This window comes from Morus notabilis, unplaced genomic scaffold (assembly GCF_000414095.1).
Source record: "Morus notabilis unplaced genomic scaffold, ASM41409v2 Scaffold727, whole genome shotgun sequence".
Classification (NCBI taxonomy): Eukaryota; Viridiplantae; Streptophyta; class Magnoliopsida; order Rosales; family Moraceae; genus Morus; species Morus notabilis.
The window spans coordinates 214,375-226,320 of record NW_010366508.1 but is presented as its reverse complement, the minus strand read 5'-3'; the positions used below and the strand labels follow the sequence as shown (position 1 = coordinate 226,320).

The window sequence follows — 11,946 nt, the reverse complement described above, 5'->3', positions numbered from 1 at the left end:
AATATTTTTATTATATATTATATTATAATATATAATTACTATATAATATATTTTAATTATATTATAATATTAAAGAGTAATTATAGAAAAAAATAAAAAAAGAATTTAAATGAAAACAAATGAATTTTGGCCCAAAAAATTGGGTTGGCGGGCTATGCTCAGGCACGTTTGTAGAGCGCAAAAAGAGCTTCGATTTGGTATATTATAGGCCCAGCAACGATTTATGGATCAAAAGTTATGGCCATCTTCAATTACAGTTCTCTGATTTTTTTTCCTTCGAAACTGATGAAAACAAGTGAATTTTGGCCCAAAAAATTGGGTTGGCAGGCTACGCCCTGTCAAGTTTGTAGAGCTCAAAAAGAGCTTCAATTTGCTACATTATAGGCCCAGCAACGATTTCTGGATCAAAAGTTATGGTCGTCTTCAGTCACAGTTCTCCGATTTTTTTTTCCTCTGAAACTGCTGAAAACAAGTGAATTTCAGCCCAAAAAATTGGGTTGGTGAGCTACGCCCTACCACATTTGTAGAGCTTGAAAAGAGCTTCGATTTGGTATATTATAGGCCTAGCAAAGATTTCTGGATCAAAAGTTATGGCCGTCTTCAATAACAGTTCTCCAAAATTTTTTCCTCTGAAACTAATGAAAATAAGTGAATTTTGGCCCAAAAAATTGGGTTGGGGGGCCATGCCCTGCCATGTTTGTAGAGCTCGAAAATAACTTCGATTTGGTATATTATAGGCCCAACAATGATTTCTGGATCAAAAATTAAGGCCGTCTTCAGTCACAGTTCTATGATTTTTTTCCTCCGAAATTGATGAAAACAAGTGAATTTTGGCCCAAAAAATTGAGTTGGTGGGCTACGCCCTGCCAAGTTTGTAGAGCTCAAAAAGAGCTTCAATTTGCTATATTATAGGCCCAGCAACGATTTTTGGATCAAAAGTTATGGCCGTCTTCAGTCACAGTTCTCCGATTTTTTCCTCTAAAACTGATGAAAATAAGTGACTTTTAGCCCAAAAAATTGGGTTGGTGAGCTACGCCCTACCACATTTGTAGATCTTGAAAAGAGCTTCGATTTGGTATATTATAGGCCCAACAACGATTTCTGGATCAAAAGTTATGGCCATATTCAGTCACAGTTCTCTGAAATTTTTTCCTCCGAAACTGATGAAAACAAGTGAATTTTGGCCCAAAAAATTGGGTTGGGGGACTACGCCCTGCCACATTTGTAGAGCATGAAAATAGCTTCGATTTGGAAAATTATAGGCCCAGCAACGATTTCTAGATCAAAAGTTATGGCCGTCTTCAGTCACAGTTTTCTAATTTTTTTTCCTCCGAAACTGATGAAAACAAGTGAATTTTGGCCCAAAAAATTGGGTTAGCAAGCTACACCAAGCCACATTTGTAGAACTCAAAAAGAGCTTCGATTTGGTATATTATAGGCCCAGCAACGATTTCTGGACCAAAAGTTATGGCCGTCTTCAGTCACAGTTCTCCGTAATTTTTTCCTCCGAAACTGATGAAAACAAGAGAATTTTGGCCCAAAAAATTGTGTTGGTGGGCTATGCCTTGCCATGTTTGTAGAGCTCGAAAAGAGCTTCAATTTGGTATATTATAGGCCCAGCAACGATTTCTGAATCAAAAGTTATGGCCGTCTTCAGTCACAGTTCTCCGCAATTTCTTCCTCCGAAACTGATGAAAACAAGTGAATTTTGGCCCAAAAAATTGGGTTGGTGGGCTACGCCCTGCCATATTTGTAGAGCTCAAAAACAGCTTCAATTTGGTATATTATAGGCTCAGCAATGATTTCTGGAACAAAAGTTATGGCTGTCTTAGTCACAATTCTGTGATTTTTTTCGTCCGAAACTGATGAAAATAAGTGAATTTTGGCCCAAAAAATTGGGTTGGCGGGCTATGCGCTGCGAAGTGTGTAGAGCTTGAAAGGAGCTTTGATTTGGTATTTTATAGGCCCAGCACGATTTCTGGATCAAAAGTTATGGCCGTCTTGACTCACAGTTCTCCGATTTTTTTTCGTCCGGAACTGATGAAAACAAGTGAATTTTGGCCCAAAAAATTAGGTTGGTGGGCTATGCCCTGCGATGTGTGTAGATCTTGAAAGGAGCTTCAATTTGGTATATTATAGTCCCAGCAACGATTTCTGGAGCAAAAGTTATGGCCGTTTTCAATCACAGTTCTCCGAGTTTTTTTCGTCCGAAACTGATGAAAACAAGTGAATTTTGGCCCAAAAAATTAGGTTGGTGGGCTATGCCCTGCGATGTGTGTAGATCTTGAAAGGAGCTTCAATTTGGTATATTATAGTCCCAGCAACGATTTCTGGAGCAAAAGTTATGGCCGTTTTCAGTCACAGTTCTCCGAGTTTTTTTCGTCCGAAACTATTGAAAACAAGTGAATTTTGGCCCAAAAAATTGGGTTAGCGGGCTATGCCCTGCGATGTTTGTAGAGCTTGAAAGGAGCTTCGATTTGGTATATTATATGCCCAGCAAGGATTTTTGGATCAAAAGTTATGGCCGTCTTCAGTCACAGTTCTCTGATTATTTTTCCTCCGAAACTGATGAAAACAAGTGAATTTTGGCCCAAAAAATTGGGTTGGCAGGCTACGCTATGTAACCTTTGTAGGGCTCGAAAAGAGGTTCGATTTGGTAAATTATAGGCCCAGCAACGATTTCTGGATGAAAAGTTATGGCCATCTTCAGTCACAGTTCTCCGATTTTTTTTCCTCCGAAACTAATGGAAACAAGTGAATTTTAGCCCAAAAAATTGGGTTGGCTGGCTACGCCCTACGACGTTTGTAGAGCTCGAAAAGAGCTTCGATTTGGTATATTATAGGCCCAGTAACGATTTCTGGATCAAAAGTTATGGCCGTCTTTAGTCACAGTTCTCCGATTTTTTTTCGTCCGAAACTAATGAAAACAAGTGAATTTTGGCCAAAAAAACTAGGTTGGCGGGCTACGCCATACGATGTGTGTAGAGCTTGAAAGGAGCTTTGATTTTGTATATTATAGGCCCAGCAAGGATTTCTAGATCAAAAGTTATGGCCGTCTTCAGTCACAATTCTCTGATTTTTTTTTCCTCTGAAACTGATGAAAACAAGTGAATTTTGGCCCAAAAAATTGAGTTGGCGGGCTACGCCCTGCCATGTTTGTAGAGCTCGAAAAGAGCTTCGATTTGGTATATTATAGGCCCAGCAACGATTTTTGGATGGAATTCGTTCCAAAATGATTTTATTTTTTTGTATGAAAATGAAAATGAAAACGTTTTCAATCTCAGACAGAAATCATTTTTAAAAATGCGTTTGATAGTTTTATCAAGTGATTATTTTCAGTGTAAAAAACTCTATTAATGTCTCTCTTTCTCTCTCTCTGCTCGAGAGAGGAAAACCAAAATGAAAAACGACTAAAATTCATTTTTCCTTTCTCTATCATTTTACACTAAACCAAAAAATCGTTTTCATTTCTGTTTTTTGTCTTTATTGCTCCAAACGCCATTTTGAAAACGTTTTCTTTTTTTTTTTTCTTGAAAAACATGAAAAACAAAAACATGATCAATTCTAAACACGGCCTGAATTTTTATAGTTTTTATTTTAATGTTTTTCGAATTAAGAGATATGGAGGTTTGTAGGGAAGGTCCATGCAACCTTCCTTTGCTTCATCCCTCAGCTGAACAACAATTAACTCAGCTTAATAGGCCATTCTAACACCTCTAAGATTGTTTCAGCATAATCACTACCCTGATTTACTGGAATTTCTTTCTTTATTAATATAAGTCAATCTTTCCTACTCTTTTTAATATTGATTATGATTTTTGCATTTTTTTATTATAATCTTCTATTTTCTAGGATCAGTTTTATGTCTCCAACAACTTTTTTATCTTTTGACCTTAAATATGTCTTATTTCGTCTTCTAGGCAATTAGATAAATCTTTTTGTGTTGTTCTTTAACATCACATGATTTATTATCGTTTGTTTTTTTTGCTTGTTTTTTGGATAAGAAAAGACATTATGTGGTTGGATTTCTTTCCGCCATGGATTGTATCTATTTTTAGATACTTTCCGTCTAGTAAAACAAAAAAAAGTTTGGTAACTCCTTCCAACTCTTTGATCATGTGAAACGCAATGAAAAGTAATAACAAAATTGGATTTGATACTTATGGTTTTGTCTGCTAACATTCTTATATCTCAAATGAATTGTTGTAAATGTTTTTCTAATATTAAGTTGTTTGCTTCTTGCAAATGAACTTATATGGATGCTTTTACTATGGGTTTTTGCGTGCTTTTACTATGGGTTTTTAACTCTAGGACGTTTGGTTTATGTATTCAGAATCATGATTCAGAACTATTCTCGTTTTACGTGTATTTTTTGTGAGAGAAAATACTGTAGAAAACTATGAATCATGATTCAAAATCAAGGACGAATATAAGAAACAAACGTCCCAGATCTTCAATGAATTCAGATAAGCTAAATGTTTTTCAAATATTAAGTTGTTTGCTTATTGCAAATGAACTTATATGGATGCTTTTACTGTGGGTTTTTAACTCTAAATCTTCAATGAATTAAGATAAGCTAATTTTATAAGCTAATTTTATGGAATTAATTCTTTTGTTTGCTTCTTGCAAATGAACTTATATACTTTTTGGAGTTTTTGAAGCTGGTACGCCAATAACTAAATTACCTCACAGTTGATTTGTTATCTTTCGGATGGTTTATGTAAGTGAAGCTATGGTTTTGTGTTATTTTACTTCACTCTTAAAATTAGTTATACAAATTCATAACCTCCTTTTTAAAAAGAGTATATCGGAAATGATATTATCTCAACAACCATAAAAATAGATAAATAGATGATATTATTAAAATAAAGATATATCCTAAACAGGAAGTTTAAAAATGATCATTTTGTGTAATTATTTCTAATTTTTATCATGGAGTTAGAGCTAATATACTTAAATGTTACGCCCCCAAACATGGGTTAGTGAAGTGGATGCTTGTTTGGAAATTAAACAGAGATTAAGGAAGTAATTAAACATAAGTCAAAATCAAAATAATATATATAAGAATTTCCAAACAAACTCCACTATTTTAAGAAAATTGAGTTTTTTATAAAGAGTGAGGTGCACTTTACAAACCACAATTGTTGTTAAAATCAATATTAAAAGTCAGCCTCTAGCATCCACAGGGTTTTCACTTTGTGCATACATAAATAAGTACATAAAAGTAAATAATTGACATCAACCACAGTCTAGTAGAATTTAAGGTTTGCAATCCATAGTTTATACATGCATTGAATAAATACGATAATGAAAGAAATACTTCACCACTTCCCTTCTTCTTGAATGGAATTTCTCACATATTCTGCGCTACTTCTAGTGTCGTCTGGGAGGGATTAAATTACATTTGAAACATAGAAAAGTGAGCGAAAGGCCCATTAAGATAAAATTTATAAAACTGAATAAATAAATGAAAGTACAGGCCCGAATGAATTAGTCAGAACCAAACAACCTTTTTCTGAAAGGTATATAAACTTAAATTTTAGATTACAGGCAACCAGCAAGTAATTTAATAATAAATTACTTACCACCAATGCAAGGCCTTATCACCACCGTAGTGGCCCGTCCAGGTTTCGGGTTCTGCCCCCAAAGAGACGATCTCCATATCCTGTCTAGGCCATTAGCGAGCTTACCAGTTCACAAGATATCTTATCTTAAAAAAATATTCATTAAAACTTTAAATCGGTTCATCATGAGATCAATAGCAATAATCAAGCTATTATCTTAAAATACTTTTCTTTATCAATCATGTCCTGTCTTTTAAAAACATTTATATCGGCCAAAACACTTTAAACAGGCTAACAAGGACATGGACAAGAATATCATATCTCTCGGATGTCAATCCTACGGATAACTTCACGTAGTCCTAGCTTTACTTGTCTTTGAAACTCCAAGTCCAATAGTGCCACTAACTTCGTCATCAAAACCAATGGTTTAGAGTTTAATCCTTTCCTCTAAACAATCTAGTTTAATTATATACAAGTGTATCATACTAGTGTGCCTTAACTCAAAATCAAAGTTTATAAACAATTCTTAATTCAAATCATGATTCTTTGAGAATTGGAATTCAACCAAGAAAAACAGAATGGAAACAAGGATTAATGTGGCTAATCCACTAACTTTAAGTTCCCAAATAAAGTTAGGTTGGTTCTACATCGAGTTTCGGGGTCAAAACAGGGTTTTTAGAACATCTTGGGTCGAATTTAGTGTGCACCGGTCGACCGGTGACAGAGGAGTGTAACTCCACCGGTCGCCCGGTGGAGTGGTGACTGGTCGACCGTCCCGATCGATCGGTGGGGAGCGGACTAGCCAAGAAAAATGGCCGATCCGTGAGGTCCAAGGCCAAATTCTATGTTTTTAGGTTCAATTTCAAGGTAATCTCGAAAGAAGTCAACAAAACCAGGCCCCAATCAGTAAATGGGGTTCAAAGAATCAAAAACCCTCAAATTTCATTAAGATTTCATCAAAACCTATTCAAAATCAAATATAAATCAAACTTAAATCAAAACTCATCAAAATCCAAACCAAGAACCAGATCATCAAGAGAAAGTCGAAGATCAATAGTGAGTTTTCAAATATTTGCCTTGATATTTGCTTTAGGGTTGAAAACTTCTTGGAAATCCTCATTTTTGGTTTGAATCCGGCTCAAAACGCCCAATGAGAGAGAGAGAGAGAGAGAGAGAGAGAGAGGAAAAACTTGAGAGAAAGAGAGAAATGAGAGGGAGATGAGCGAGGGAGAGAGAGAGACCGAGAGAGCTAAGAGAGAGTGAGCTGAGAGAATGAGAGGGAGAGAGAGAGAGCTGCGGGAAAGAGGAAAAATGAGAGAGAGAGAGAGAGAGAGAGAGAGAGAGAGAGAGAGTTGAGAGTGAGAACGAGAAAAAGGAGGGAAATAAGGAAAAGAAAAGAAAAGAAAAGTAAAAGGTAATTTAAAAGGGTAGTTAAAAGAAAAAGGTAGAATTGTAAATATTATAAATAAGTTAAAGTTCCTTGATTAATTAATGAAATCAAATTAGGTACACTAATAAATCACAATTAGTATAATTAAACATGTTTAATTCTTGTGGGCGTTATATTAAATCAGGGTCTGTTTCTTTTAAGGATTTTGTATGATACTTTAAATTATGGTTCTTGATTCTGCTATAATATTTTCTTTTCATAAAAAAATTGAATTTTAAAAGTCAGAATTATGAATCATGGTTTAAACATATGAATTAAACGGACCCTCAAAAGCCCAATCCATCTAATGCAAGATTCATGACTGTAAAAAGAACACAATTTTGCGATGACGCATAAAAGATAAAATAAACCCGAGTCTTACCTTATTTAAATATATAAAATAACATAAACTCATAATGACATTGGCCACCTGATCACTCAATTATTTTTTTTCTTAGAAAGATACCTTGTTTGATTGATCTTTTAATAGGCACACCTAAACCTTTAGAGAGCTCAATTTCTATTATACGCCTTCCGTAGTCAACATAATGTACGGTTTTGTACAAGAACGTTGAATTTCCTCCAATCCCTCTCTGCATCTTGGGGTGGTATAGCTGATGTTGAAAATTATGAAAAGAAGAGTAAAATGGAAGCATCAAAATTTTAATAGTTTGATAAAACTTGTCAATTATGCTTTTGTTCAGAAAGAAATTGAGATAATCGTCTCAAGATCTTGGAATAAATTGGCGAAACTTGATAATTTACAAAAGATTTGTGCTCAAAGTGAGCAGGGTCTTAAGTTGCGTAAACAAGACCAAATTAGATCATGCACTCTTACTCTCTTAATTTTTCATTTAAGAGAGTTGAACTTTTTCATTCCAGTGGTTGCTTTCATTTTGTGCATAGTTATAATTCCTAGTTTTCTTTATTGTTTTCTTGTTTTATTTGGTTTTGTTGTTGGATACCAAATCTCTGTATTTTCTCTATTCTTAAAATTAATAAATTAGAGTGAGCCGAGGTTGATATAGGATAAGTTGCTTAGTAGATGCCAACTTAGTTGGGATGTGCTTAATTTAAATATAAGTACTTCAGAAGCTCTTTTTTTTTTTTCTTTTTTTTTCTTTTTTTTTGTGAGTACTTCATAAGCAATTTACATGTTAGACTTTCAAAAGAATTTCAGTTTCTTAAATAATTGACGGTTATAAAATGGAAGTTTGATTAATTAGAGGTAATTTCATATATATATTTACTTCTATATATGAATGTTAAAGTCTTAAAGTTTGATGGCAAGTCTTCTCTTATTTACTTGTACTTTCTATCATCTAATGGAGGTCATTATATCCTTGGCTGGAGACCAAAATTACAAGTAATAAAACAAGCAGGCTCCTAGATCGTCACTAAAACCTTGACCTTCATTTTGGCGTTACCTGCTAATATATTTTTAAATATCTTACAGAAATTACATACATATCTATTTAATTTTGCACGTGGATTATCTCTATCTGATTTTAGATTTATGTAAAGACCACTAACATGATTGACGAATTAATTGGCTAGATCTGATCAATTTCCAGATGATGCACAAAATAGTGAATGAAAAGAAAAGAAAAAAAAAAAAGAAAAAATACTATTGGGATTATCAGATGAATATTTGACACATGAAATTATACTTGCAGCAATAATTTCAGAAGCACTAAGACTAACATGTGGACATATATCAGAAAAGTCTTCTTTGAAGCCTTCGAATTAATATCCATACAAATTGTATAGGAAGATAAAGTAGCAGTGAGTGTGAGTATTAAGCTTCTTGACCCTCAACTTTCTGTTTAATTAAAGAAAACCTAAAGAGAACAAAACTAGTGACGTCTCCAAAATTAATAGAGTTTCTTGGGGAGAGCGTAGGATGATATGACTGATAATATTGAAGAGCAAATGAAGCAAAGAAGAAGCAATCCTGCTGATGCATACGATCTCTTAAAAAATGAACTTTGATAGTTGGCATAGTCATGACCAACCCATTTCTCCTTTTCTCTCGTCACGATAAATCCTGCAACAGCACCTGTGGCTAATACATTTGTTATCACCTGCATGCCCGTAAAGTTGTACTGTTTGATAAAAATGTCATGACGATCTAAAAATACAAATCATTTACAATAACAGGTACTTGTGGAATGACAGAAAGAATCATACACTATGTTTCTCTCTATCAAGATTTTTCCATTGAGTTCTCTCTCTCTCTCTCTCTCTCTCTCTCTCGGTGAAATTAGAAGGGTTTTGGAGGATTCTCTCTCTCTGTTTTTTTTTTTTTTTTTTTTTTTTGAATTATAGTAGATCCAATTATTTCCTGTAGCTACTAGCTAGAGACACGTTTATATATGGTATTTTTGGTTACTTTTATCTTCATTGGTCCAGTTTTTTTCTATCTTCGCTTTGATGTTTTTTTTTTTGCCCTTGGTTGTTTCTTAATTATGAATTTATCATTATGCATTTTCCTGAGATGTTAATCTAGTAAGCTCTGATACTAGTTAACTTCTCCTATCATTAAAAAAGAATCGTGTTCTCCACAAAAATAAAATAAAATAAAAGATGTTGTGTATAATATCCTACATAAAAATTTGCTCAGTGATTTTGATTGGTTGAAAAATCAGAATATACCTTATCTCCTAAGAAGTCAAGTAGGGAGTTAACGATCGGATGATTTCCTTTCTTCATGCACCGAATGGTGAAGACAGTTTGCAGTATTTGATAAACAATTCCAAGGATAGTTGTAGCAAGCATGTACCTGTATTGAATTTCAAAGAAATACAATTAAGAACTGAAATCAAACTGACTAAAACGCAGAATGCATTAATATTGTTTGTAGGAAGCAAAAAACAACCATCATGGCTATGAGTAATAGAACATGGGATTTTTTTTTTTTCAGTGTTTGTTAGCTTACTTAAATCCAAGGACGTCGTAAAAGTGAAGTTTTTTGGTGTAATTTGGATCATATCGTAATGGCAACACATTGCTGATAAGGATTACAAATGAGATTAACAGTAAAACAGTTGTAGTAATCCTCAATGCAATAGTAGCGATATGCATTTTCCTTGACCAAAACTTTTGTTCCATATCTGATCTTTCCATCTCTACTTAATTATGAGTCTTATGTATGCAACAAAATGAGCGATTTGGATATCTTTATATAGCTACGTACAAGGGGAAAAAAATTACTTTTGAGTTTCTTGGTCACACCTAGTATCCCAATTCCCAACATTTGTTGGCTGAATTTTCTATCCTCCACAAAATTACATGAAAAAAATGACAACAGATAACAAACATGTTTTTAGTTTCTATATAGTATCCGCATAAAATTTACCGCAGGAATTGACAAGGAAAAACGACAGCAATTTCATCGTAATGAACGAACATGGCATTTCAATGGCTATACATAATATACCTTATGTTTATATGATTCCATTTGCTTCATTAAACCAATATGATTTGTAGAATGGATTCCTCCACCGGCCCAATTTTGTCTCCTTGCCCGACAATTGAGCCCCTAGTACTTAAGCTTTGTCTTTTTTGTCTTTGCTTCTAAACGCTTCCAACAAATCCAGGTTGGAGATTGAATAAGGTACTATAAGATTCTTGATGATATATAAAAAAGGAGGAATATAATATGTTGTAATCAATTTAGTAAAATGACCACACAGGTCCTAGGTTACGTAGGGTTTTTATATATTGATTGTTGTACAAAGAATAAAATAAGAATATTCTCCTAGGAAGGGATAAGAACCTTCATTGCCAGATGATGAATCTTTGGCAGTGTATGCACGAATACAAAAATTCTTAAAACAAACAATTGCTAGGTCCCACTTGTCTGTGTTTGCTGAGTGTGCTGCCAGGTGTCATTATTCTCAACAGGACCTCTCATACGAAGCTGCGGTGAAGGCAACTGACAGACTACCTCCTTAAAAAGGTCTGGAGTTTACAATATTGCCATTATAATATAATCATAATTCCAAGTTTACCCCTTACTTAATAACCTCTTAGACTGGATTCTTTTCTTTTCTTTTTCTTTATTTATTTAAAGCTGTATGTACCTGTATGACCTACAATATATAGTTGCTGAAAAGTAACTATTCATTTTAGTATTATTCCTCACATCAGTATTAATTAAAAAAATGATAGTTTGTGTTTGTACATTATTCTTATTATTGTGTTAAATTGAAGGACTATTAATTTTATTATTCTTTATAAAAAAATATAATTAAAAAAACATTCATATAACATATCACAAAGTCTAGTAAAAAGATTATTTAGTTGTTTATTATAAAATTATAAAACAATATGTCTCTTTCTATTTTGGTCATTTTTTGAGTCTACATCAATTTAGAATTATCATTTACTAAACTCTTAAACACAACCTTTTAAAGTTACAACACATTTTAGAAATAAAATTTACCAAACGTTTCATATCACAACTAATTATTAGCCCTGCATAACTAACAATAATTATTCTAAAAGCACATCAATCTTAAAAGGGCCCTCAGTTTTTTCTTTAACATGTCAAACCTTGTGGTTGATAGAGGCATAGTTAGAATATCAGCAGGTTGGTCTTTTGTGGGAATATATCTGACCTCCAATTCTTTGTTGGCTATTTGATCTATGATGTCATACACACGATCTATTTCTATGTGTTTGGTTTTGGAGTGGAAGAAAACAGGATTGAAAGCCATACGCTTAGTATTAGTATTATCACACCAGAGTATGGGATAGCTGGTTCAAAGCCATGTTCAAGGAGAAGCGATTAGGCTATTTCGGTTGTTGCTTGAGCTAGAGCCCGATATTTTGACTCTGCAGTGGATCTCGATACTGATCTTTGCTTCGTTCAGCACTAGGTTATCAGCTTTTTACCAAGGGAAATGCAGAAACTAAAATTGGATTTTCTATCATCAACTGCGGCATAGT

General features: G+C 33.8%; 1 pseudogene; it reads right to left on the bottom strand.

The window, feature by feature from the left end:
• The window catches only part of LOC112093979, a 15,233-nt pseudogene extending 3,519 nt beyond the window's left edge, over window positions 1–11,714 (bottom strand).
• Window positions 11,715–11,946: the final 232 nt, after the last annotated feature.